Genomic DNA, 24,240 nt, shown 5'->3' on the forward strand with positions numbered 1-24,240 from the left:
CAACTTGTTGAGCACTGGAAACAAAATGAAGATCAAATAAATTATACTTTAATTAAATATTCTGCTACCTTCAGTTTGTTGTTTCTCCAGGTACTTTGTAAAGGATGTTCAGTGTACACGGCAATATTCCAGTTGTGATCGACTACAGATGTTTGCTGATTTCAAACTGGGATTAGCTGTCTATCAGAGAGCTGATGATGCTTTGGTCCTGGATAAACATCCCTCCCTGGTGTAAACAACAGCTGGTTAATCAAATCAGCTTCCCCTTTCTTGAGATACACTCTTTAAGTCTCACCACCGCTTCGAGGGTTGATTAATTGTTCCCTTCTGTCAGCATGTGCCGTTTGTTGTACTCCACAAGCACCACTGGTTAACTCCATGAGGGATAAATCTTTCTGCACCTTACTGCTCAGCAAAACTGTCTGCAGTTCCCATTGTTAGACTGGGAAAGTCAGAGCAGCTCCTGGAGCATGTGAACAAGCAGCTAAACATGGTAACCCAAAAGCTCCTGCTATTGATTCTCACCACCTCAATAGGGAACAATTCTTCCTCACAATCTCCAGAAAAATCAATGAAAACCAGGAATTTACAATTATTCTCACTGCAAAATATCTTGAAAATATTGTTTTGTGGCATAATATGCTTTTATTGTTACATTAGACTATAATTACATCATTTCAAGTTACCTGGAATAAAAACTGTGTTCTGTACTCTTCTCTGATAAATATTTTAAAGTCAATCATTTTCAAAAAAAAATTAAAATATAAGGGTTTTTGATACTTTGACTTCAGTCTTAATCAGAGTATGTTTCCATTTTTTGCAGCATATAAAATATTTACAATGAAACAAAAATTTGTGTGAGAATTCTGCAACAAAATTGTTTGCTCATCCAAGATAATGACAGCATTGTGCTGGATGGCAGGGGTCCTCTTGAACTGATGCCTGAAAACTGTCATTTGCTATTTATCATAAAATACTAGCCAATGATTTACAATTATTTGTATTCCTCAACAGTTGCACCATGTACAGTGAAATACCTTAAAGTAGCAACTCAATAGCCTGATTCTGTTTTGTTCATGTTGTGGGCCCAAAATTATGGCTAGTGCCAAAGTTGTCTCCCCAATGGCGTTAACAAGAAGAGAGCATGTATTGGATGGTAAGCTTCCTTACTGATGGATACCATCTGCTTGATGCACTGCCTCTTGAAGGTGCCCTCAGTGGTGGGGAGGGGATGGTTTGACTGAGTCTACAAACCTCTGCAGCCTCTTGGAATCCTGTACATTGGAACCTCCATACCAGGCTGTGATACAACCAGTCAGAAAGCTCTTCACTGTACATCTGTGGAAATTTCCAAGAGTCTTTGGTGACATACCAAATTTCCTCAAACTCTTAATGAAGCAGAGCTGCTGGTGTGCTTTATTCATGATTGAATCAAGGTATTGGCCCCAAGACAGTTCCTCAGAGATGCTGAGGAAATTAAAGCTGCTCCCAACACTCAATAATTCAGGAACAGATTCTTCCCCTCTTTCATCAGATTTCTGAATAGTACTTGAACCCATAAATAGTAGCTCAAATTTGCATTATATTTTTATTTTGTAATTTATAGTAATTTTATGTCCTTGCTCCGTACTGCTGTGGCAAAACAGTAACTTTCACATCACTTCAGTGATAAAAAGCCTGATTTTCAATGGTGATATATGTACTAACCAGAAACCCACCTATTATGGATTCTTTTAAGTTAACCTCCTAATATGTTAAGTGCTGCCCCAGTAAAGACTTGTTGAGCAAAATGCATGGGTGGCTAAGAATAAGTTCTTGAGAAACAACTAAGATATAATTTGGTATGGTCGCCAGACCTTGCTATCGTTATGGGTATCAAAAACTTGGAAAGTTTCTGATTCAGGAAAAATACTGGAGCCCTAAAATTCCTTATATTTATTGCTATTCCCCAGCAAATTCCAGCCCTTTGAAAATTGTCCAAAAAGGGAAAATAATTTTAAAAATGGCTACTGTTCATACTTAATTGGGTTTCAAAATATAATTATTTTGAGGAGGATTTTGGATATATCAGCAACAAGTAGCTTTGGCAGCTTGCATGTTCCCCCTAAGGTTAATGGCAGCATCTATTAAATAAAGTTTAGACTGCAACTGTTCTATGTGCAATTATTTCATAGCAGTAACAGTATGTAGCATATCTCAAAGTGATTTAAGTACATCAAAACTCTAACTGGTGTACTATTTAGACTCAGATCTGTGCAGAGAACAAAGACGCTAGAATAGCTTTCAGAAGGAGTGTGAGCATTTGGCCTGTTTTATTCATTGGTCACCATTCTGTCCTGATTCAATTCCATTTTATACAAGTGTTTAATTCCATGCATCGGAAAACAAGTGCGATTTCAAAATTAATCGTTATTAATCAAAATACCTATCCTGCTTGGCGACATGGGGCAGTAATGAGGCGTAGAGAGTAGAGAGGCAGAACAATGGTTTTATTCATTTGAACAGTGATACAGAGCAGTACAAGGCAGTTGAGAGATAGCATTCGTGAAATAACAAGAAATTGTGTTCCATTATATTCTGCACCCTACTGGCTATGGAACTATGTTATTTTGCACACATCGAGTTTTGAATCCATGTGTATGAAAGGAATTTGAAATTGCCTCTTCTCCTGAAAGGACCTTAATTTACAGAAATCCCAATATTTTTCTTAGAGCTATAAAGTCATAGAGCTGTACAGCATAGAAACAAAGCCTCCAGCCCAATGCATCTATGCCAAACGTCATCTATTTCTATTCTAATCCCATTTGCCTGCATTAATTCCATATCCTTTTAAGCCAGGGGTTCCGAACCTGGGGTTCATGGACACCTTGCTTAATGGTATTGGTCCATAGCATAAAAAAGTTGGGAAACCCTGCTCTAAGCCCTTCTGGTTCAAGTACATATCTAAGTGCCTCTTAAATATTGTTACTGTTCTTGCCTCCTCTGGCAGCTCATTTCAGATACAACCTATTGTTTATGTGAAAAATTTACCCTCACGTCCCTTTTAAATCTACTCCCTCTTAACTTAAACCCGTGCCCTTTAGTTTTAGACACCTAATCATGGGGAACAGACTTTTACAATCTACCCTATACATATCCCTCAGAATTTTAATTACCTCCTTCATGTCATCTCTCAGTCTCCTTCACTCCAAACTCTTACACTCACTTCCCATCAGATGAAGGTAAGAGTGACTCCTCACCACCCTCTATTCCCTTTTTCAGGGAACTATGTGCTTGTATCCCTATCACAAATAAGAGAAAATCTGCAGATGCTGAAGGGTTTCGGCCCAAAACATCGACTGTACTCTTTTTTCATAGATGATGCCTGGCCTGCTGAGTTCCTCCAGCATTTTGTGTGTTAGTTGTATCCCAAAATTTCTCTTAGATCAACAATGATCATCAGAGCCCTGACTTTCATTGTGTATGTCCTGACCCGATTTAATGCTCTAAAATGCATCACCTTTCTCTTGCCCAAGTTAAATTCCATCTGCCATTCCCTTGCCACTATAGTTTAATTTTGGTGTCATCTGGAAACTCACTGGTCATACCTCCTACATTCTTACCTAAATCATTAATATTTGTGACAAACAACAAAGGACCAAACACCAATTCCTCTGCACACCAGTGGACACAGATCTCCAAACTGAAAGACAACCCTCCATTACCACCTTCTGTCTCCTATCACCAAGTTAATTTTGCTAGTTCACCCTGGACCCCATGTGTTTTAATCTTCCACAACACCCTGATATGTTGGACCTTGCGAAAGGTCTTGCTAAAAGCCATGAAGACAATGTCTACTACCCTGCCCTTGTCAATTGTCTGTTTCACCCTTCAAAAAAAAAAGAAAATCAAATTTGTGAGACATGATTTTTCACGTTTAAGGCCATGATGACTACCACTGATCAGTCCTTGCCTTTCCAAGTGTAAATAAGTCATGTCCTTGAGAATCCTTTTCAGTAACTTTCCCACCACTGATGTAAGGCTAATCAGCCTGCAGTTCCTTAGCTTACCCCTGCTGCCCTTCTTAAATAAAAGCCAAACATTACCTTTCCTCCAGTCTTTTGGTACCTAATCTGTGACTAACAGAGGTATAAACATTTCTGCCAAGGCCCAAGTGATTTCTTCTTTTGATTCCCATAACACCTTAGACATAGGATATAGTTGGTCAAGTCCTAGGGATTTATAGGCCTCTATACATTTCAAGATCTCCAATGCCTCCACTTTTGCAACATTAATATGCTCCAGGGTATCATCATTCCCTTTCATGAACTCACTAGATTCCATGTACTTCTGGCACAGAAAATACAGATGACGAGCGTTTATTTAAGACCTCAACCAGTTCCTGTGGTTTGACACATAGATCACCACACTGATTCTTAAGGGGTTCCTAGCCACCATTTGCTCTGAATATACTTATAGAATCTTTCAGGATTCTCCTTTATCTTGTCTGCCAACTTCTTAAAAATGCAAAGAATAGTGGACCAGTGGGCCAGCAGGGAAACATCCCACAAACCTGAAAAGGGTACATCCTACAACTATTGAATGGTATCTCTGATGAAGCTGATCTTTTGAACCAATAACCACCAATAGTTTTCAATATTGACTGCTGTATTCTCCAAATATTTCACATCAATAATCATTAATCATGGATTTGAGATCACTGTTAGTATTATTCATTATATTCATTAATCCTTGGCGCCGCATCATCTCCAAATCCTCATAGTGGAATCTATAATCCTAGGACCAATTTTTTGGTTTATATGCTCTCTTCCCTCTATTTTCTGTAGCTTTCACCAGTTCTTCAACCTTCTAAAACCTCCTCTTCCTTTAAATGTCATCTGTGTTCTCCTCCACATTTCATGACTCTACCCCTAGCAGAAACCAAAGCCATAAACCAAAGTTCCCTCCCTATGCCTCTCCCCATGGCTTGGCCATGGAAGACATAATCTGAGTGGAAGTCTGTGACCATTGGTGTTCTGCAAGGATCAGTGCTTTGACTTCTGTTGTTTGGGTAAATTATAAATTAAATGTACAAGAAAGTAGTTGGACTGATTAGTAAGTTTGCAGACGACACAAAAATTGCTGGAGTTGTGAATATTGAGGAAGATTGTCAAAGGATTCAGCAGGATGTACAGTAGGCCAATTCTAGACAAGGGCTAAAAAAGGTAGACGGAGTTTAAGCTGGACAAATGTGAGGAGTTACATTTTGGAGGTCAAACACAAGAGGAAATAATTCAGCATGGATTCTCAACCAGGGGTCCACGGACCCCTTGCTTAATGGTATTGGTTCATGCACAAAAAAGGTTGGGAACCCCTGGTATATAGTAAATAGTAGAATCCTGATGAGCACTGATGTACAGAAGGATCTTGGGGTGCAAGTCCATAGCTCCCTGAAAGTGTCTCCACAAGTCGATAGGGTGGTAAAGAAAGTGTATCATACTTGGCTTAATCAGTCAGCATGTTAAATAAAAAGGTTGTTAAGTCATACTGCAACTGTATAACCCTTTGGAATAATATATGTGGATCAGGTTGCTGTATTAGAGAAAGGATGTGGAGGCTCTAGGGATGGACCAGAAGAAGTTCATCAGTATATTGCCTGGATTAGAGGAGTATGAGCTATAAAGATGGGATGGATGAATTTGGATTGTTTTCTCTGGAGCATCGAAGGTAAGGATAAGTGTCAGGAGGGAGATCAGTGGGCAGGGACAAATGGACAAGGGAATCACGTAGGGAGTTATCCCTGTGGAAAGTAGAAAGAGAGGGGGAGGAAAAGATGTGCTTGGTGGTGGATTCGTCCCTCCCCACTGATTTCCCTCCTGGCACCTATCCTTGCAAGCAGAACAAGTGCTACACCTGCCCCTACACTTCCTCCCTCACTACCATTCAGGGCCTCAAATAGTCCTTCCAGGTGAGGTGACACTTCACCTGTGAATCTGTTGGGGTCATATACTGTGTCCAGGGTGGCCTCCTGTATATTGGTGAGACCCGACGTAGATTGGGAGACTGCTTCACCGAGCACATACGCAGAAAAAGTGGGGTCTCCCAGTGGCCACCCATTTTAATTCCACTTCCCATTCATATTCTGATATGTCTATCCATGGCCTCCTCTACTGTTGCGATAAGGCCACACTCAGGTTGGAGGAACAACACCTTATATTCTGTCTGGGTAGCCTCCACCCTGATGGCATGAACATCGATTTCCTGAACTTTCAGTAATGCCCCTCCCCTCACCATTCCCCATACCCTTTCCCTCTCTCACCTTATCTCCTTGCCTACCCATCACCTCCCTCTGGTGCTTCTCCCCTCTTTTCTTTCTTCCATGGCCTTCTGTCCTCTTCTATCAGACTCCCCCTTCTCTAGCCCTGTATCTCTTTCACCAATCAATTTCACAGCTCCTTACTTCACCCCTGCCCCTCCCAGTTTCACCCGTCACCTTGTGTTTCTCTCTCCCCTACCCCCACCTTTTAACTCATCTTTTTTTCTCCAGTCCTGCTGAAGCGTCTTGACCCGAAACATTGACTGTACTCCTTTCCATAGATGCTGCCTGACCTGCTGAGTTCCTCCAGCATTTTGTGTGTGTTGCTTGGATTTCCAACATCTGCAGGTTTTCCCTTGTTTGTGGGGATATATGCAACTGGGCAGGGCAGGTTGAAAGCATATTTGATCCTGAGTTTATAATGTAAGGATAGAGCATAGCAGCAATGTAGTCATGATGAAACATCGTAAAGTATTAGTCACAACTGGAGTACTGCTTGAAGTCTTGGGTGCTACCCTTTAGGAAAGTTATAACAGTTTTAGAGACCATTCATAGAAAAACATTACTTAAGTGATACGTGGGATAAACAGAATCTTCAGTTATGTTTGCTAGATTGCAGAATACAGAGGTGTTGGGAAAATTGTAAGCGGGTCTCACAGCGACATAAAAAATGAAAAATATGGGCAGGAAGGTAGAGTGAAGCTGTTTCTATTGTCAAAAGAGTCAAGAACAGTGGTGGGGATGGGGAAGAATGAAGATGATAGGAAAAATAATCACTTTTTCTTTTTAAAGCGAATAGTTAGGATCTGGGCTGATGGAGATAGAGTTAAATGTAAGGATTAAAAATGGGTGGGATAAGTAGTTGGAATGAAAAAATCGGAATTTGGAATGAAAAAAATCGGAATAGGCAATGAGGAGAGACTGGAAGTCAGGGACTAGCTAGATTGCTTTTACAGAGAGCCAGTATGGGCTTAATGGACCAAATGGCTTCCATCCACACTGTAATTGCTTGTGATTTTGTGGATGGAAAGCTAAAAACAAAGGCACATATAATGCAAATAACTAGCACAGTTTCTGAGAATTAGGAGGGATACATATGTAACTCTCAGTTTCTGTTGGCTGCGTAAGTTTAGGGAAGACAATCTCAGGCCCCACCAAACGTATGAGATTGAGGTGCAAAACCTCCTGCTTGTGTGGATTCTGCATGATGTGTTACCCTGTTACAAATCACTACCACAAAATAACAGACAATAGACCATATGCAATTAAATGACTCAGCTTTATAATTCTTAATTTGACTAAAGGGTTAGTAAAGTAAAACAAAAAGAAAAGGGCCCACTTTACTGAAACAGCAAGTTGGAGCTCACGGTTTCCCTTCCATTGGTCCTCCATCAATTTCCCCCGGGCTTCGTCAACTGCTGGCCCCACTCCAAGTCAACTCCTTTCTGGGACCTCTCCTTTCTGGCATCTTCTCTCTCCATCTTCCGCTGAACAAAAGACCCAGATCACCTTGGTCTCAGGCACACAACAAGAAAAAAATCTCCCCTCATTGGACGGCGCACATTCCAAAGCCCCCGTTATCTCTAGCCATAACCCAAACACTGCTGTTACAGAAAAACCATTACATTAACAGTGCTTTTACAGAAAGACCATTACATTAGCAGTGAAACCTTTCCCGGGGTGTTACACATAGAACATAATGTGAAAAGCAGATGCTGAAAGCAGCAGAAAGGGAATATTAAAATAAACCTGGAAGGTCTCACAAAGTCAAATGAAAAATGAACATAACAGTATCAGGAAGAAGAGTGGTCAGAAGCAATAGAAACACTAATATTGATAAGACAGTAACAATGGGAAGTATCAACTGTTAAATAATGTTACAGTACTGTACAAACGTCTTAGTCACATATATATAGCTAGGTTGCCTAAGACTTTTGCACAGTACTGTAGTAATTTTATATATTGCACTGTACTGCTGTTGTATAAAAAACAAATTTTATTACATAAGTGAGTGATGATAAATCTGATTTTGACATGAGTCTCTATTGTGAACTGAGAGTAGGAAGGGGGCAGGGAGGGAGAAATATGGCTGAGAAGGGAAGAGGGAAGGGAAGAAGGGAGGGAGCGGGAAGCACCAGAGAGACATTCTGTAATGATCAATAAACCAGTTGTTTGGAATCAAATGACCTTGTCTGGTGTCTCAGGGCTGGGTGTGTCTACCCCCATGCCACCCACTGACCCTGCCACTCCTTCACTGCCACCTGTCCCACACCCAACCCACGACATTCCACCCTAACCATTCCCAACATCCTTTGCTCCCTCCAGATTTACAAACTTGCTCTCTGCTCCACATTGACAAATACAGTACTGTGTGAAAATCTTAGGCACCCTCGCTATATATATATATGTGTCTAAGACTTTTACACAGTACTGTATGTCAGCATTTACACCTGTGAAAGAAAATAGAATGCTGAATATCACAAAAAGACAAAATAAAAAGCAACTCAACAGAATTAAGATAAACTAAATACCTGAAATGAGGAAAATAATTCTGCAGAATAATTATAAATATGCAAGACTAGGTGTTTCCATCACAAGAGTTTAAGGGGTGGGGGAAATCAGTGAGAATATGGCCTTAACTATAATTTTCAATCATATTTTCTGGAATGAGGTGATATATTTTGTTATAGGAAGATTGAGCTGCAGCAATATTAACTAAATAACTAAATGGAACAATTTTAAGGGGTGTATGTTAAAGGTTCGTCCATTGTCATCGATGAAGACCTTGACACCATTGGTACTTTTTACGAGGTCGAGTTGCTAGCTTGACACTCAACCCGGCACGGATGGAAAGCATGCCTGGGAGCGGCTTGACTAGATTCAAACTCAGCAAAGTTCGCTCCCAGAGTCTGGCGCTGATGTCACTGCGCCACCAGCCAGCATTGATGGTCTCAAGGCTAGCGCGTGATTTGGATTTAAGTGAGGGAGAGTTGCGCAGCATCAGCCTCACTCTCTCTTCCCAATTCCCATCTGGATCCAGTGGCAAGACAGGAGTTGAGACGGCTGGAGATGGGACTAGGCGCAGTGGATGACCAGGACGTCTTCTGTGTCTTGTTGTGCTCTACACGTTCCACGACGCTAGCAGAGACCGCCTTCTTGACCTTTGAACCTTCCATTGGTCTCGTCCGCTCAATCAGCCGGAGTCTGTCTTCACATGCTGGGATAGACAACTCCCTATCTCACCGAGGGTTTGAGACCCGTCGGCTACCCTCAGCTGGTTTAGCTGGCTTGTTGGAGCCATTGCCTAGGGTGTGGCCACTGTCGCATGCAAACAGTTACGGGGAGCCACAGGTGAAAGCAGAGTTCCAGGTAGGGACCAAAGGTGGACAAACCGCCCTGAAAAGGATGCGGCATGTTCCCCCACCAAAGGTGTTACCCCTCCCTGATACCCCATACACCCCAAGGGATGTATGTACAACTAATCCCTCTCTCCTTTTTCTTTGTAGCCCTATAACTTCAAAGTTCAAAGTAAATTTATTATCGAAGTACAGATATGTCTCCATATACAAACCTGAGATTCATTTTCTTGCTGACAATCACTGAAAATACAATAAACAGGATAGAATCAATGAAAGACCACACCCAACAGGACAGAACAACTAACATGCAAAAGATTATTACAAACTGTGCAAATACAAAAAGAAAGAGAAGAAAAAGAAATACTATTAATAATACTAATAATAAATAAATAAACAATAAATATCAAGAACGTAAGATGAAGAATCCTTGAAAGTAAGTCCAGTTCAGTGATGGGGCGAGTGAAGTTATCCCCTCTGGTTGCAGAGCCTGATGGTTGAAGGGTAATAGCTGTTCCTGAACCTGGTGGTGCTGGTCCTGATGCTCCTGTACCTTCTTCTTGATGGCAGCAGTGAGAAGAGAGCATAACCTGGTTGGTGGGGGTCCTTGATAATACTGCTTTCCTGTGACAGCACTCCATGTAGATGTGCTCAATGGTGGGGAGGGCTTTACCAGTTGATGGACTGGGCCAGATCCACTACACCCTATCCTCGTTATATGCAGGGGATACGCTCCTCGAAGTCGACACATAATGTGAAAACGCATAATGTCAATAATTATTTAAATGGAGAAAATAGGGGTGTGTTCTGGAGGCTTCCTAAATATGTTTTATCTGTAATTTATTCACATTTTCGTACCAAGATGACACAAAAGTAGTACCACAAGGCAACATTCGTATTATATTTCATCAATTTAAGGTAATATTCAACGTAATAAATCATAAAAAGTTAACATACTAGGGTGTACAGTACTCACCAACAGTGGCAGGTGTGTTCCCTCTGGGAGATGAGTGGTTGTGCAGTGGTGTCGGGCAGCCTTACATGGATGAGGTGGATGGTTGTGTGTCGTCAGGATCATCAAGGACAGCAAGGGGTGAAGGAAGACCCACAGAACTCTCAGAGTAGCTGGCAGCAGATGACACCGGTTTGAAGAAAGTGGTGAGGATTGTTTGCTTAGCAGCATTTTGTTTTTCAGCACAAATTTGCTTGTAGGGAAGAAGGCTTGACTGCAGGGAATGACTGAAATGCTGACTCTGTTCTAAACTTGGGTCCATGTCCATTGCCATTTGTGCCAAGTGTTCCGCAGCCTTAAAAAATTCTGCCAGTTGCTTCACCGTAAAATCCTTCACCTGCAACTCGATATTTTCTTCTTCATCATTATCACCTTCAGTCTGAGTTAAACGCAGAAGGTCATCCACACTTAATTCTTCATCATGAGAATCCAGGAGTTCTACCATGTCAGCAGTCTCGAGATCTGAGAATCCCTCCCCACCAATTTTACGGCCCAGGGCCACACAATCCTGGACAGCTGCAGTGACGGCAGGAAACCCCTTGAGGGTGTGCACACACTCCGCCCAAATTGATTTCCATGCTCCATCGAGAGGTCTCTTACTCAAACCCTTAAGAGCACGGGGGTTTAGTGAACGGTAAACTAAGAGAGGCTTCATCTTACAGTCTCCTTCGGCATTGGAACACATAAGCAAAGTCAATCTATCCTTTGCTGCCTTGAAACCTGATGCAGTTTTTTCACCCTTACTTATGTAAATGTGTTTCAGCAGACGCTTCCAAAAAAGCCCGGTCTCGTCTGCATTAAACAGCTGCTTTGGTGTGATGCCTAACTCAACTGATGCCTAACTGATAGCGCACAACTGCACAGGGTAGCGTCCCAGAGCTATGTTACCTTCACCTGATGCCGCCCTGTTTATAATTTCCAACTTTTTTTCAAGTGTTAAAGTGGTTCTCTGCTGCTTGGCTGATGGCCCAGGACTTGACATTGGATGCTTAGGAGGCATAGTTAAGTAGTTCAAGCACAAAATCACTGCACCGTAGGTAAAAACAACAAAAGTTCGGGCGCAAGATCGCACATCCATACGTTGCCAAAACCAATGCGAGACTGGCGGGAGTGAGATTGTAAGGCGTGCGCACGTGGCTTGTATTGGCGGGAAAGCAGTGCTCCTCACATAACTGTGAGTTTTGGACACGCATAAGGAGAAGTTGGTAGAAATAGGTTCCTTGCACAACTGTGAATCTTCATTGTCTGAAGACGCATATAACAAGGATAGGGTGTACTTTTTGTCGTATTTTCCATTCAAGGGCATTGGTGTTTCCATACCAGACTGTGATGCAACCAGTCAATATACTCTCCACCACATATCTATAGAAGTTTGTTAAAGTTTTAGCTAAGACGTTGAACCTTCACAAACTTCGTGTTTTCTTTGTAATAGCACTTATGTGCTGGACCCGGGACAGATCCTCTGAAGTGATAACATCGATGAATTTAAAGTTGCTGACCCTCTCCACGTCTGATCCCTCAATGAGGACTGGCTCGTGAACTTCCGGTTTCCTATTCCTGAAATCAATAATCATCCCCCTGGTCTTGCTGACATTGAGTGAGAGATTGTTGTTGTGGAACCACGCAGCCATATGTTCAGTCTCCCTCATATATGTGGATTTGTCACTACTCTTGACTGGCCAAAGACAGTGGTGCCGTTGGTAAAGTTAAATATGCCATTGGAGCTGTGCTTAGCCTCACAGTCATAAGTATAAAGTGAGTAGAGCATGGACTAAGCACATGAGATTGTGGGGAAGATGTTGTTGCCATTCCAAACTTACTGGGGTCTGCAAGTGAGGAAATCGAAGGTCCAGTTACACAGTGAGGCTTAGGACTTGAAGCTTATTGATTAGCTTTGAGAGGATGATAGTACTGAATGCTGAGCTGTAGTTAATGAAGAGCATCCTGATGCATGCATCTTCACTATATTCCAGGGTTGAGTGAAGAGTCAATGAAATGGTTTCTGCTGTTGACCTGTTGTGATGGTAGGCAAACTGGAGGGGATCCAAGTTGCTTCTCAGGGAGGAGTTCATATGTTTCATCTTAAAGCACTTCATCACAGTGGATGTAAGTGATACTGGATGACAGTCATTGAGGCAGGTTACCACGTTCTTCTTAAGCACTGACATAATTGAAGCCCGCTTAAAGCAGGTTGGAACTTCAGATTACTGAAGCAAGAGATTAAAGATTTCAGTGAACATTCAATAACTTAGTTTCTTTTCCAATATTTAGTCTATTCTCTTTTGAAGTTACTACTTAACATACTGGGAAAAAGTCAGATTGGACTAGGAAACAATTTTGCCTTATTTACTTTACCAAAAAAAAATTGTTATTTTGAGTTCCTCTTTTAAATTTCCTCTTAAATATCTCTCCAATAAGAAGTTTGAAGATAAAGGCTGTTAAAAAAATTAATAGTTATGGTCCTAAACTTTATAAATACAGAATTGAACATAAAAGAAAGAGATCTATAAAAGGAAACACTAACCTGACCTAAGTTGTAATATTGGATTTTGCTTAGGAAAGCACATTTTAAGAGGTATGCCTTGAAAAACTACAGAGAAATATCAGAATGGTACCAGTGATGAAGGACCTCAGTTATGTGGAAAGCCTGGAGTAACCAATATTGGTTACATATGTTCAAAAGAAACAGGAAAGGCTTTTCAGGGCCTAAAGCAACAGTGAATCAGGGACAAGAATTCAATGACTGATTAATATCACGCCTGCAAGTGCTTGTATTTTTATAGCATCATTAACACTTAAATATTCCAAAGTGCTTCACTGGAGTTCAATTAAAGAATAAATTTGGCAGTGAGCCACGTAGGGAAGTATCCTAACAGCTGACCAACAGATTGGTCAGAGAAGCAGATTTTTAGAGGCATCCTAAAGGAGGAGGAGAGACATAGAGTAGAATGACTTGGGAGGTGGGGAGGAGGGGTGGAATTCCAAATTGTTAGATGTATATAGCTGAAGACATGTGACTGGTAGAAAATAATTAAGGTTGGAAATATTCAAGTGATCAAAATATCAAAGAGATCTTGTTTTGTTACAACAAAAGGAATTGAAAACAAGGATGAGTACTGTCAGAGGTCAGTACAGGTGTCCCCAGCTTTTCAAATGTTCGCTTTATGACACCTCGCTGTTACGAGAAAAGGCAGCGCGCGCCCTGAGCAGCCAAGCTCCTCCCCCAGAACTGCATTCTAGCCGGCATTGCTTAAGCACGTGCCTGTGAGCATCTGTGCTTTATGTCGATTTATTTTGGGCATCTGTTTGCAAGATGAGTTCTAAGGTATCGGTAAAGCCTAAGAGAGCTCGTAAGGGTGTTACACTTAGCGTAAAACTAGACATAATTGAGCGGTTCGATCATGGTGAACGAAGTAAGGACAAAGTGAGTTTGGCTTGTGGAAGTTGACGAAGATGATGTTGAAGAGGTTTTGGCATCCCACGACCAAGAATTGATAAATGAAGAGCTGATGCAATTGGAAGAGAAAAGGATAACAATTGAAACCGAATGCAGTAGCGAACTGACCGAAAGTGAAGTCGTCCAGGAACTGAACGTGACGCAACTGCGTGAGATTTTCGCTGCAATTGACAACAATGATTGCAGAAAAGTACGACTTTAATTTTGAAAGGGTACATAGGTTTAGGGCATATTTGCAGGATGGTTTGATTGTTTACAAAGAACTGTTTGATAGAAAAATGCGCGAGGCTAAGCAGTCAAGCATACTGTCATTTCTCAAGCCTTCCACATCAGATGATGAACCTCGACCTTCGACATCGAGGCAGGCAGACATAGAAGAAGATGACCTGCCTGCCCTGATGGAAACAGACGATGATGAGATGACATCTCAGTGTCCTACCAGCCCAACCTCTGGACCGCGGACCGATACATTGCCACGAAGCATGCAGTAGTGCAGCGGTAGCCGGGAGGCACCTGGCACATCTTTAAAAAAAAAGCCAAAATAAACATGATAATTAATTAGGTGCTGCCCGGCACGTAAATGTCGGCTAGTCCAGGGAGCACAATGCACAGAATCAAATATCGCTGTGATGATTGTACGCTCTAGTATCAATTGTTTGGCGACAATAAAGTAAAGTAAAGATCAGAGGCGACTGCCGATTGCGTCACCTCTGATCTGGGCCGACATTTACGTGCCGGGCGGCACCTAATTAATCAGCTTGTTTATTTCGGCTTTTTTCTCAAAGATGTGCTGGGTGCGTCCTGGCTACCGCTGCACCCCTGCATGCTTCACGGGTCAGTATTGGTCGGCGGCCTGGAGGTTGGGGACCACTGCACCACCCCAACCTCCGACGACTCAGCCTAACACACCATCATCAGTGTGCTCGGCACTGTCTTCCCGATTCTGGTAAGTGATACTACACTGTACATACATTATTTCTACTTTATATAGGTTGTGTATTTTTATGTGTTACTTGGTATGATTTGGCAGCTTCATAGCTTAAAGGTTACTGGAGAGAGTGTTTCTGCCGAGAGCGCTTGCGTGAGATTTTCGCTATGATGGACAGTGCGGCAATGATTGTAGAAAAGTATTTCTACTTAAAATAGGCTGTGTATTTATCATATCATTCCTGCTTTTACTATATGTTACTGTTATTTTAGGTTTTATGTGTTATTTGGCATGATTTGGTAGGTTTTTTTTGGGTCTGCGAACGCTCACAAATTTTTCCCATATAAATAAATGGTAATTGCTTCTTCACTTTACGGCATTCTGGCTTACGAACTGTTTCATAGGAATGCTCTACCTTCGGATAGCAGGGGAAACCTGTATAGGCAAAAACCTGACAGGTTGAACAGTGTTTAGTACAACAATTGAATTGACTTTATTTATTACATCCTTCACATGCATGTGGAGTAAAAATCTTTACGTTATGTTTCTGTCTGAATGTGCAATGATATTAATTTGTAATAAATAGTATGTACAACAGGACAGTCAATATAGCATAGAAATACAATTGTATCAACGTGAGTTAATCAGTCTGATGGCCTGGTGGAAGAAGCTGTCCTGGCTTTTATACTGCGGTACCATTTCTGGGCCATTTTTATGCACCTGTCTCTGTAAATGTCCTGAATCATGGGAAGTTCACAACTACAGATGCACTGGGCTGTCCATACCACTCTCTGCAGAGTCCTGCGATTGAGGGAAGTACAGTTCCCATACCAGGCACTGATGCAGCCAGTTAGGATGCTCTCAACTGTGCCCCTGCAGAAAGTCCTTAGGATTTGGGGATTCATGCCAAACTTCTTCAACCACCTGAGGTAAAAGAGGCGCTGTTCTGCTTTTTTTTTTACCACACAGCTGGTCATTGGGGTTAGGCTGTCTCCATTGCTCCTGTAGTCCACAACCAGCTCCTTTGTTTTTGCGACATTGAGGGGGAGGTTTTTTTCTTGACACCACTGTGTCAGGGTGATGACTTCTTCTCCGTAGGCTGCCTTATTATTATTTGATAAGGCCAATTGACATAGCATCATCAGCAAATTTAATTAGCAGATTGGAGCTGTGGGTGGCGACACAGTCATGGGTATACAGAGAGTAAAGGAGGGGGCTTAGGACACAGCCCTGAGGGGCTCCTGTGTTGAGGGTCAGAGGGGCAGAGGTGAGGGAACCCACTCTTACCAGCTGCTGGTGATCTGATAGGAAGACCAGGATCAATCTGTACAAGGCAGGGTGAAGGCCGAGGTCTCTGAGTTTCTTGTCAAGCCTGGAGGGAATTAACGGTGTTGAATGCTGAACTGTAGTCTAAGAACAGCATTCTCACATAAGCATCCTTCTTCTCCAGGTGTGTAAGGACAGCGTGTAGAGCTGTGGCTATTGCGCCATCTGTTGAGCGGTTGTGTTGGTAGGCAAATTGTAGGGGGTCCAGTGTGGGTGGTAGCCTGCTGCAGACATAGTTCTTGACCAGCCCCTCAAAGCATTTGCTTATTATTGAGGTGAGTGCGACAGGACGCCAGTTGTTCAGACAGCTTACCTTGGTCTTTTTAGGTACAGGACCAATGGTCGATGTTTTGAAGCAGGAGGGTACTCTACACTGGGAGAGGGAGAGATTAAAAATGTCTGTAAACAGAGGGAAGTAGAGTTTAGGAAGAAATCAATTTCATAGTCAAAGATACAACGAGACCCTGTGCTATGTGGTATTGAATGAATGCCAAGTTACCTGATTGTAACACTCAAAGATCATGGATGAAAGCAATAGACAAAATCTTAGCTGCATACTTTGGTTCTGTGAAATCTTAAGTTTCTTCAAGATAGAATTTGTCAGATTCCTGATTTTGGTATTGCTGTTCTGTGCTTTTAGTGCCCTCTTACTAAGTATTAATTGCATCATTTTCTCTGTATATTAATATTGTGTTCAACCTGCTTCTTTTATATAAAACTTCTATGTGTAATAACCTGGAGTGCCTGGCTTCATTAATCTTTGCCTCTGCAAGAAGCTCTGCAACTTCACTTTACTCCCACAGGCTGGAAGGAATAAGCTCACGGTTCAGTAACTTCATCTTGACGGGATTTTAGAGAACTCAATAAATCATCTCCTCTCACAGAAAAACCTTCCAATCTGCATGAGGCAATGATGCCTCATTGTGGCTGACCAGCATGCATAAAATTCAGTTAATGAAACTAACCAATTTGTACTTAAAGTGCAAAGTATTAGTACAATAGACACAGGATTTGTTTATCTCCATTGATTCCAAGAGAATGGTAAAGTAGTGGTTAAATTAGTGGACTAGTAATCCAGAGATCAAATCTAAAGATCCAAATACATGACTTCAAATCCAACTGTATCAGGGGAATTTAACTTCAATTAACCAAATAAGCCTGAAATAAGAAGAGATAAAAATAGCAGACTGTAAAAATCTACCTTTTGAAAAAGTCTGGACTATACAACTGTTGTTTCTTAAATTCCCACCGAAATGACACACCAAAATGTTACAATCAGGTAACTTGGTATTCATTTGACACCACATAGCACAGCAGCACACCATATGGAGTCTAACCTGTAAATTCTTCACATGCATCTATGGACATACGACTAAGAAGATGTCACACATGACTATGAAGCAGCAAAATCATATTCACAGAATTACACCAAAATCTGAGGATCTTCTCAGATTTTTTGTTATGTCCTGAATCACTGGCTGGATAGACCAAAATGAGGGCATGTGGGCATACAACTGGGAGAAAGAACAAACAGAAATATTTCAGTAACAAAGACTTTTAATGATAATAAGGAAACCTACTGCCTATTACTTTCAAGAGAAAATCTGCAGATGCTGGAAATCCAAGCAGCACACACACATTTCGGGCTGAAACCCTTCAGCAGCACCTGTGAAGGGTCTTGGCCTGAAAAGTTGACTGTACTCTTTTCCATAGATGCTGCCTGGCCTGCTGAGTTCCTCCTGCTTTTTGCGTGTGTTGCCTTCTACTTTTATCAATTCTCAGGTAATGAATCAGTATCTGTCCATATTGAAGAGCTCTTGCAAGAATGCTTATAATAGCTAAAGTGCAGAATGTTTTCTTACAAGGGTACTTAAACATCCTTCACCAAGAGTGGCTCAGCAATACTGAATGAGTTGGCTATGTCTTGAAGTTCAATGCTGATGAGATATCCAATACAAAGGAAAAATGTTTTCTTTGTCCTTACTAACTTGTCTTATCTATTTGGTAATGGGAAAAATTTCTACCATGCACTCCTTGTGAGGTGATGCTCTGCCAAATATGTGGCATCTATGAAGCACCATGACAGCATCAGAATTATACTCAATAAAAATTTATGTTCTCATGGTTTAGCATATCCCAAATTCTACCATTACAATTGAACCGGGGATAGCTTACTGGGGTTTAACGAGAGTAAAAGTGTATGCCAGGGGAAGCATCAGTCATATCCTAAATTGGTAAAGCTATTGTAATGAACTACCGTATATGCATGCTAAACAACAGAAACAGAACACAGAGCTAAGTAATCTCATCACAAACAAATCACACCAAACTCACAGAAGTCAAAAATTGTTGTGGAGAATTAAACAATCAACTGAGATGAAGACACCATAAATATTTCCATCCACAGTGATGGTGTAGCCCACTGTATCATTCTTTGGAAGACAAAGCTGCAGAGTTTCAACCATCTTTAGCTAAGTTTTATATTCATTTTGGACTTTCTCTGACGGTCAGAAGCCAATATTTATATAGAAAGATTCACTGCACCTCATATCCAGAAATGTCTAACTGCATTGGATACAATCAACTTATTCCAATACAAGGAAAATATTGTTGTCTACTTGAGATTGTGAAAAATTATGTATATCCGGTCTAGAAAAAGGACAAATCCACTCCAGCTAATTAATGGCCTAACATTCTATTCGCACTCACCAGCAAAATGATGGAAGGTGTCAACAACATTGTTATCGAGTGGCATTTACTCACAAACTGGTGACTGGTGCTTAGTTTGGTTTGATGGGCTGAATGGCATAAATCTGCCCCAATGCTTTGGTTTTTCCACACAGATCATGTGAATACCACTGTTATCCTTTATCCAAGTATAGAGAGAAGAAAAATGAGTTGAAAGTTCCATCATCATCAGTTTTTCTTGAAACTCTTTGGAAATAAGGTAGCTTCAGCTTACACATAACCAGAATTAGGCATCATTCAGGCATAGGCTAACACATTTGCGCTAACCAAGGTGCCAGGCTTGACCATTTCCAACAACACAAAGTCTAATAATTTCCCTATGCCATTCAACAGCATTATTGTTGCCAAGTCCTCCATCATCAGTATCCTGAGACTTAGAATAGGTGAGAAGCATCAATGGACTCTAAATACCATGGTTGCAAGTGCAGACTAAAAGGTAGGAAACAGAATCAGAATCAGGTTTATTATCACTGACATAATATGCTGTTTTGTGCAGCAGTACAGTGCAATACTTTAAAAATTACTATAAGTTACAATAAGAAATTAGTGCAATTCTAGTCTATTAACTTCAATAATTTTTCTTTGCACTAGAAAATTTGATCAAAGGAAAGCATTACATTTAATTTAAATTGACTTTGATTTTTATAAAGCACCTTGAAACCTCATATGGCCAAAATTATCTTGATATCAATAAATAAGTAGTGCATAAATAGTAGAGCAAAATAGTGAGGTTGTATTCATGGGTTCATAGGCCATTCCAAAATTTGGTGGCGGAGGAGGAAGAAGCTATTCCTAAAACATTGAGTGTGTCTTCAGGTTCCTGAACCTCCTCCCTGATGGTAGTGATTCATTTCCTGATTTAGGAAGCTTTTTCATGAGGCATATCAGGAGTATGATGTAATACTTTGGCTTGGCAGGATGGAAGTAACTTCTATAACACTAAAGAAGCTTGGCACTATCTACTGCACAACAACCTGTTTCATTTGCACCCACTTACCAATCTGAATATTCATTCTTTCCACAGGTGGCACACAGTCCACAATGTGCGCCATCTGCAAAATGCTCTGCACCAATTTCTTATTCTGCCCCACCAGGAGCTGTATCTATTCCATAACCTATTCATACTTCCCATGTGCCTCCTTTTTAAATTATTAGAATTCAGTCTATTGAAATTAATAGGATGAATATCACACTAATGAAATACGGCTGCCTCCACTGGGATAAAAGCAAATGACCTGATCAATGGGATTCTGTCTCTAACCAGATTAATGACACTGAGTTAGCTCAACCATACTTAACAGAAAGACTGAAAAGTAAAAGTATAGTGCTTTATTTCCTGGGACATCCTTGCAGGATTAATGATTAAATAGTTGATGAGCACAGAAGCAAAATAGTTTATGGGAATGGAACAGCAAAAGAAAGTCATAAGATAAAATCCCAATTGGTTAAAAGCTGAAAGAGAATTCAAAATATCTGTTTATTTGTGTACTGTATTATCTGTTTACTGGCCCTGAAAATAATACCAAAAAATTCCAAATACTTCTAAATTGCTCATTAATACTCTCAGAAAAAGGAATATAATGTGTGTGACCTACTATTAAGTTAGTTGGTTCTCACTAATCCATTATCAATTATTTTTAAAATTGTGGATTGCGTGACACAAGAAAAATGGTGACAACATCTCATTTATTTTGTGCAACAGGTAGGCTTGAATGCAAATTACAATATTCCACAGGTGCTCTTTATCTTTGGTGACATTGGAGCTGTTTCTTGTATCCATTGGAGTGTTGGATTTTGCTTGACAATTGGCATTTCACGGCAGTGTGGATATGGCTCAGTTACCAAACTGTGTTTTGATTCTCATTTCATAGTGCCAGTTTTGCCTGCTTTGTCAGATGTAGTTCAAATAAATGCTGTTATATATTATTTCGGGCAATTTTAAATTCTGAGGTCTCAGGACAAGGTGGTTGTTGTTGAAAGATTTAGTCCACAGTATTGGACCATTGCACTATTGAATGCCTTACTGGCACCCACAGATGATTGCCTTACTGGCAGTTAGAGTAATTAAACATTTTAGCTATGATGTATATATGGTTCATTGTTTCACATTTCTACTTCTATTTCTCCTCCTTTCTTATTAATCCTCCTACCATTATACTTCCTTTTTTACTACATTCACCATTCTTATATATTCTCACACACTATCACTGGACACCTTTTTGGATTATCCTACAAGTTCTGTCTGTACTTTCTCCAAAGGTACCACGGGGGAACTTGCCACTCTTTTCGAGTCAGCAAAACCCCATTTACCTGATTTTGTGCTCTCCCTTGCCAGGGCTATTCTTGCTAACCTCTTTCATTTTCCACTCAGGACGTCCCTTTAAAAATTTACAAAAGGGCTATAACTAACCTTCTGCACAGGTACATTCATTTATGAACATGGCCTCTTTTATATTTCAGTTTACAGTGGCTGAGGAGCTTGACATCTATCCTTTAATGCTGTCTTCATTGCCAGGATGTACTTTCCACCATTAATCCAGTGCAAAATGCCAAGGTGGTGGTGTTAGCACCCCTTAAGTCAACTCTTTGCTTCTCTGCAGACACAAGAGACTACAGATGCTGGAATCTGGAGCAACACACAATCTGCTGGAGAAACTCAACAGGCTGAGCAGCAACTATGAGAGAAAAAGAATTATTGACGTTTTAGGTTGAAATCCCGCATCAGGACCCATGCAATCAAAAGTGGGAGAGACTTTTGGAAGCAGTAATCAAAACTGCATAAGTTTTCAGATAGATACAGATAAGGATATGGACCTCGGAGGGGGTGAAGGAGTGCTAAATTAGAGAAAAGGTAATTAAAATTGTTAGACAGGAATTAGAGAGAGTAGATTGGGAATGGCTGTTATTGGGCAAGTCCACATCTGACATGGGAGAGTCATTTAAAGGCCAGCTGATCAGAATTCAAGACCAACATGTTCCTATGAGAAATAAACACAAGAATGGCAAGTTTCAGATACCTTGGACAAAGATAAATGTTACAAATTTAGTCAAAAAGAAAGCAACTAAAAGTTTTAGGGGGCTGAAATTGGACAAAGCCCTTGAGGAATATGAAAGGGAAAAAGGAAACAGGTGATCAGGAGGGCAAACAGGGGCTCATGAGTTGTCCTTGAAAGTCAGATCAAAGAGAATCCCTTGTGTTTTATACACACACCAAAATCAAGAGCATAACAAAGGAGAGGGTAGGACAACTCAGGAACAAAGGAGAGAATTTATGACCAGAGCCATAGAGAAAGTGGACAGGATACTAAATAAGCACTTCACATCGGTATTCATCAAAGAGAAGAAAATGGAGGTCACAAAATCAGGGCTGATATGTACAGAGGGATCTTGAGGTGCGAGTCAATAGCTCCCTCATGCTGGCAACACAATTAGATAGTGTGGTAAAGACGTTATACAGCATACTCAGCAAGTTTAAAGATGATTTTCAAGGAAAGCTGTTTATTACATAAAGAGCAGCAGGTGCCTGGAACACAATGTCTGGTGAAGCAGTTGAAGCAGATACAACAGCAATAATTAAGATGCATTTAGACAATATGCAGACAGATGTGTGGTTTAACTCGGCATCATGTTCTGCATGACATCATGGGGTGAAGGACCTGTTCTTATGCTGTACTATGTTCTATTTATGTAGTTTCTCATTTCTCATTTAGAATCATTGCTTTTCATCAATTAAGTTTGATCACTTGTTCTCTGCTTTCATCCCTAAGCCTCTGCACTATTTTTATCCTTATGATGGCAATCTCTACTTCTTTTCATGTATTCAACGACCCCTAATTTTTCTCATCTATTTCTGAACATATAAATCCTACCCTCAATAATTGTCTTGCCTTCAAAATTCATTGCCTTGTTACATTATCCCTACCCGAAATAAAAACACACTTAAAATGTGTTTATTTTGTTCTCCGACTATTTCTCCCTTCCCCCCTCTCCTTCACTTCTTTGCGTCCAAACTTTGCGTTTAAAACTTTCCTTTCAATCCCTGCAGTCTCAAATGCTGAGATTACTGGTCAATATGCAAAAGTTGACAAAATATGTGCATTTCAAAGTCCTATTAACCAATGACCAACTATTTTCTTTTCTTATTTTTGTTTCTGACAAACAGGACACCCGGTGAGAACTTCTCCACCCTTTGAAATAGTGCCTTGGTTCTTTCAGAGGCCCATTCAAGCAGCGATTGGGGTCGGGAGGGTATCAATTTGACGTCTCTCTCAAAAGTTTTGTGTAAAATATTAGAATCCACCAAAATAATATTGGTAAACATTAACTGGTTCAGATAATTAAAACAAAAGAGCCTTGCGAGAATACTGCGCCTGGTACTAATACCTGTCAAGTAAGCCCAGAGAAGCGTTATCTGGGACGCATCTCGGCCTCCGGTGGCCATGGTTACCTGGCCTTGTGACCCAGCTCGACCCGGAGAGGAAATGCGCGTGCGCAGAATTGAAAGCGTCGTCCCTGATGTTAACCGCCTCGCCTCGAATGGCGGGTCAAGGTCAGTAGTTGTTCTGGTTGCTATAATTTTTAAATATATTTTCAAGAATTTCCTTACCCTGAGGGAAATGGATACGAGGGCGGGGAGTGTGCGGCTGTTGCTGAGGGGGAGGCGGGTCTCAGGGCGGAAGTTGTATGAAGGGACGGATTTGGGAGAAGCGGGAGCTTTGATATAGTAGAACCGAGAGAGTAGGGATTGGTGGCCTAGAAATAAAGAAGCAAGTAAACTTATGAAGAGGAGTTTGAAGTATTTAACACGCCCTGCTGATAAAGTAGAACTGGAAAACACGGCGCTGTTTCTCTGTTTGCTCCTCAATTCAACACAGACTTGAATCATCATCAAGCAAAAAGTTAATCACTCGGGGAAGTATCAAATTTTTATAGTAAGTAAAATAAAGTTTTAATTCATCGTGCGTTCTTACGCAAAATTTAAGTAGCCAAGGAGACTTTCAACATGTTCTTCTGCCTTAAAACCGTTATATTGTTTTATCTCAGGTATAAGTATCTGTATTTATTTAGAGCACGCATGCAAAATGCTGGAGGAACTCAGCAAGTCAGACAGCAAATATG

General features: G+C 40.8%; 1 protein-coding gene across 3 annotated transcripts in view; it reads left to right on the forward strand.

The window, feature by feature from the left end:
* Positions 1–23,614: 23,614 nt before the first annotated feature.
* Positions 23,615–24,240, forward strand: part of ten1 (TEN1 subunit of CST complex) — a 57,588-nt gene continuing 56,962 nt past the window's right edge. For 2 of the 3 annotated variants that reach the window (XM_072238124.1, XM_072238127.1), the window contains exon 1: positions 23,615–23,671. The gene's annotated coding sequence lies outside the window, so the exon portion shown is untranslated. Of the gene's footprint in view, positions 23,672–23,851; positions 24,054–24,240 lie in introns of those variants that run through there. The other variant, XM_072238126.1, reaches the window with a different exon arrangement.

Source organism: Mobula birostris, chromosome 20 (genome assembly GCF_030028105.1).
Source record: "Mobula birostris isolate sMobBir1 chromosome 20, sMobBir1.hap1, whole genome shotgun sequence".
Lineage (NCBI taxonomy): Eukaryota > Metazoa > Chordata > Chondrichthyes > Myliobatiformes > Myliobatidae > Mobula > Mobula birostris.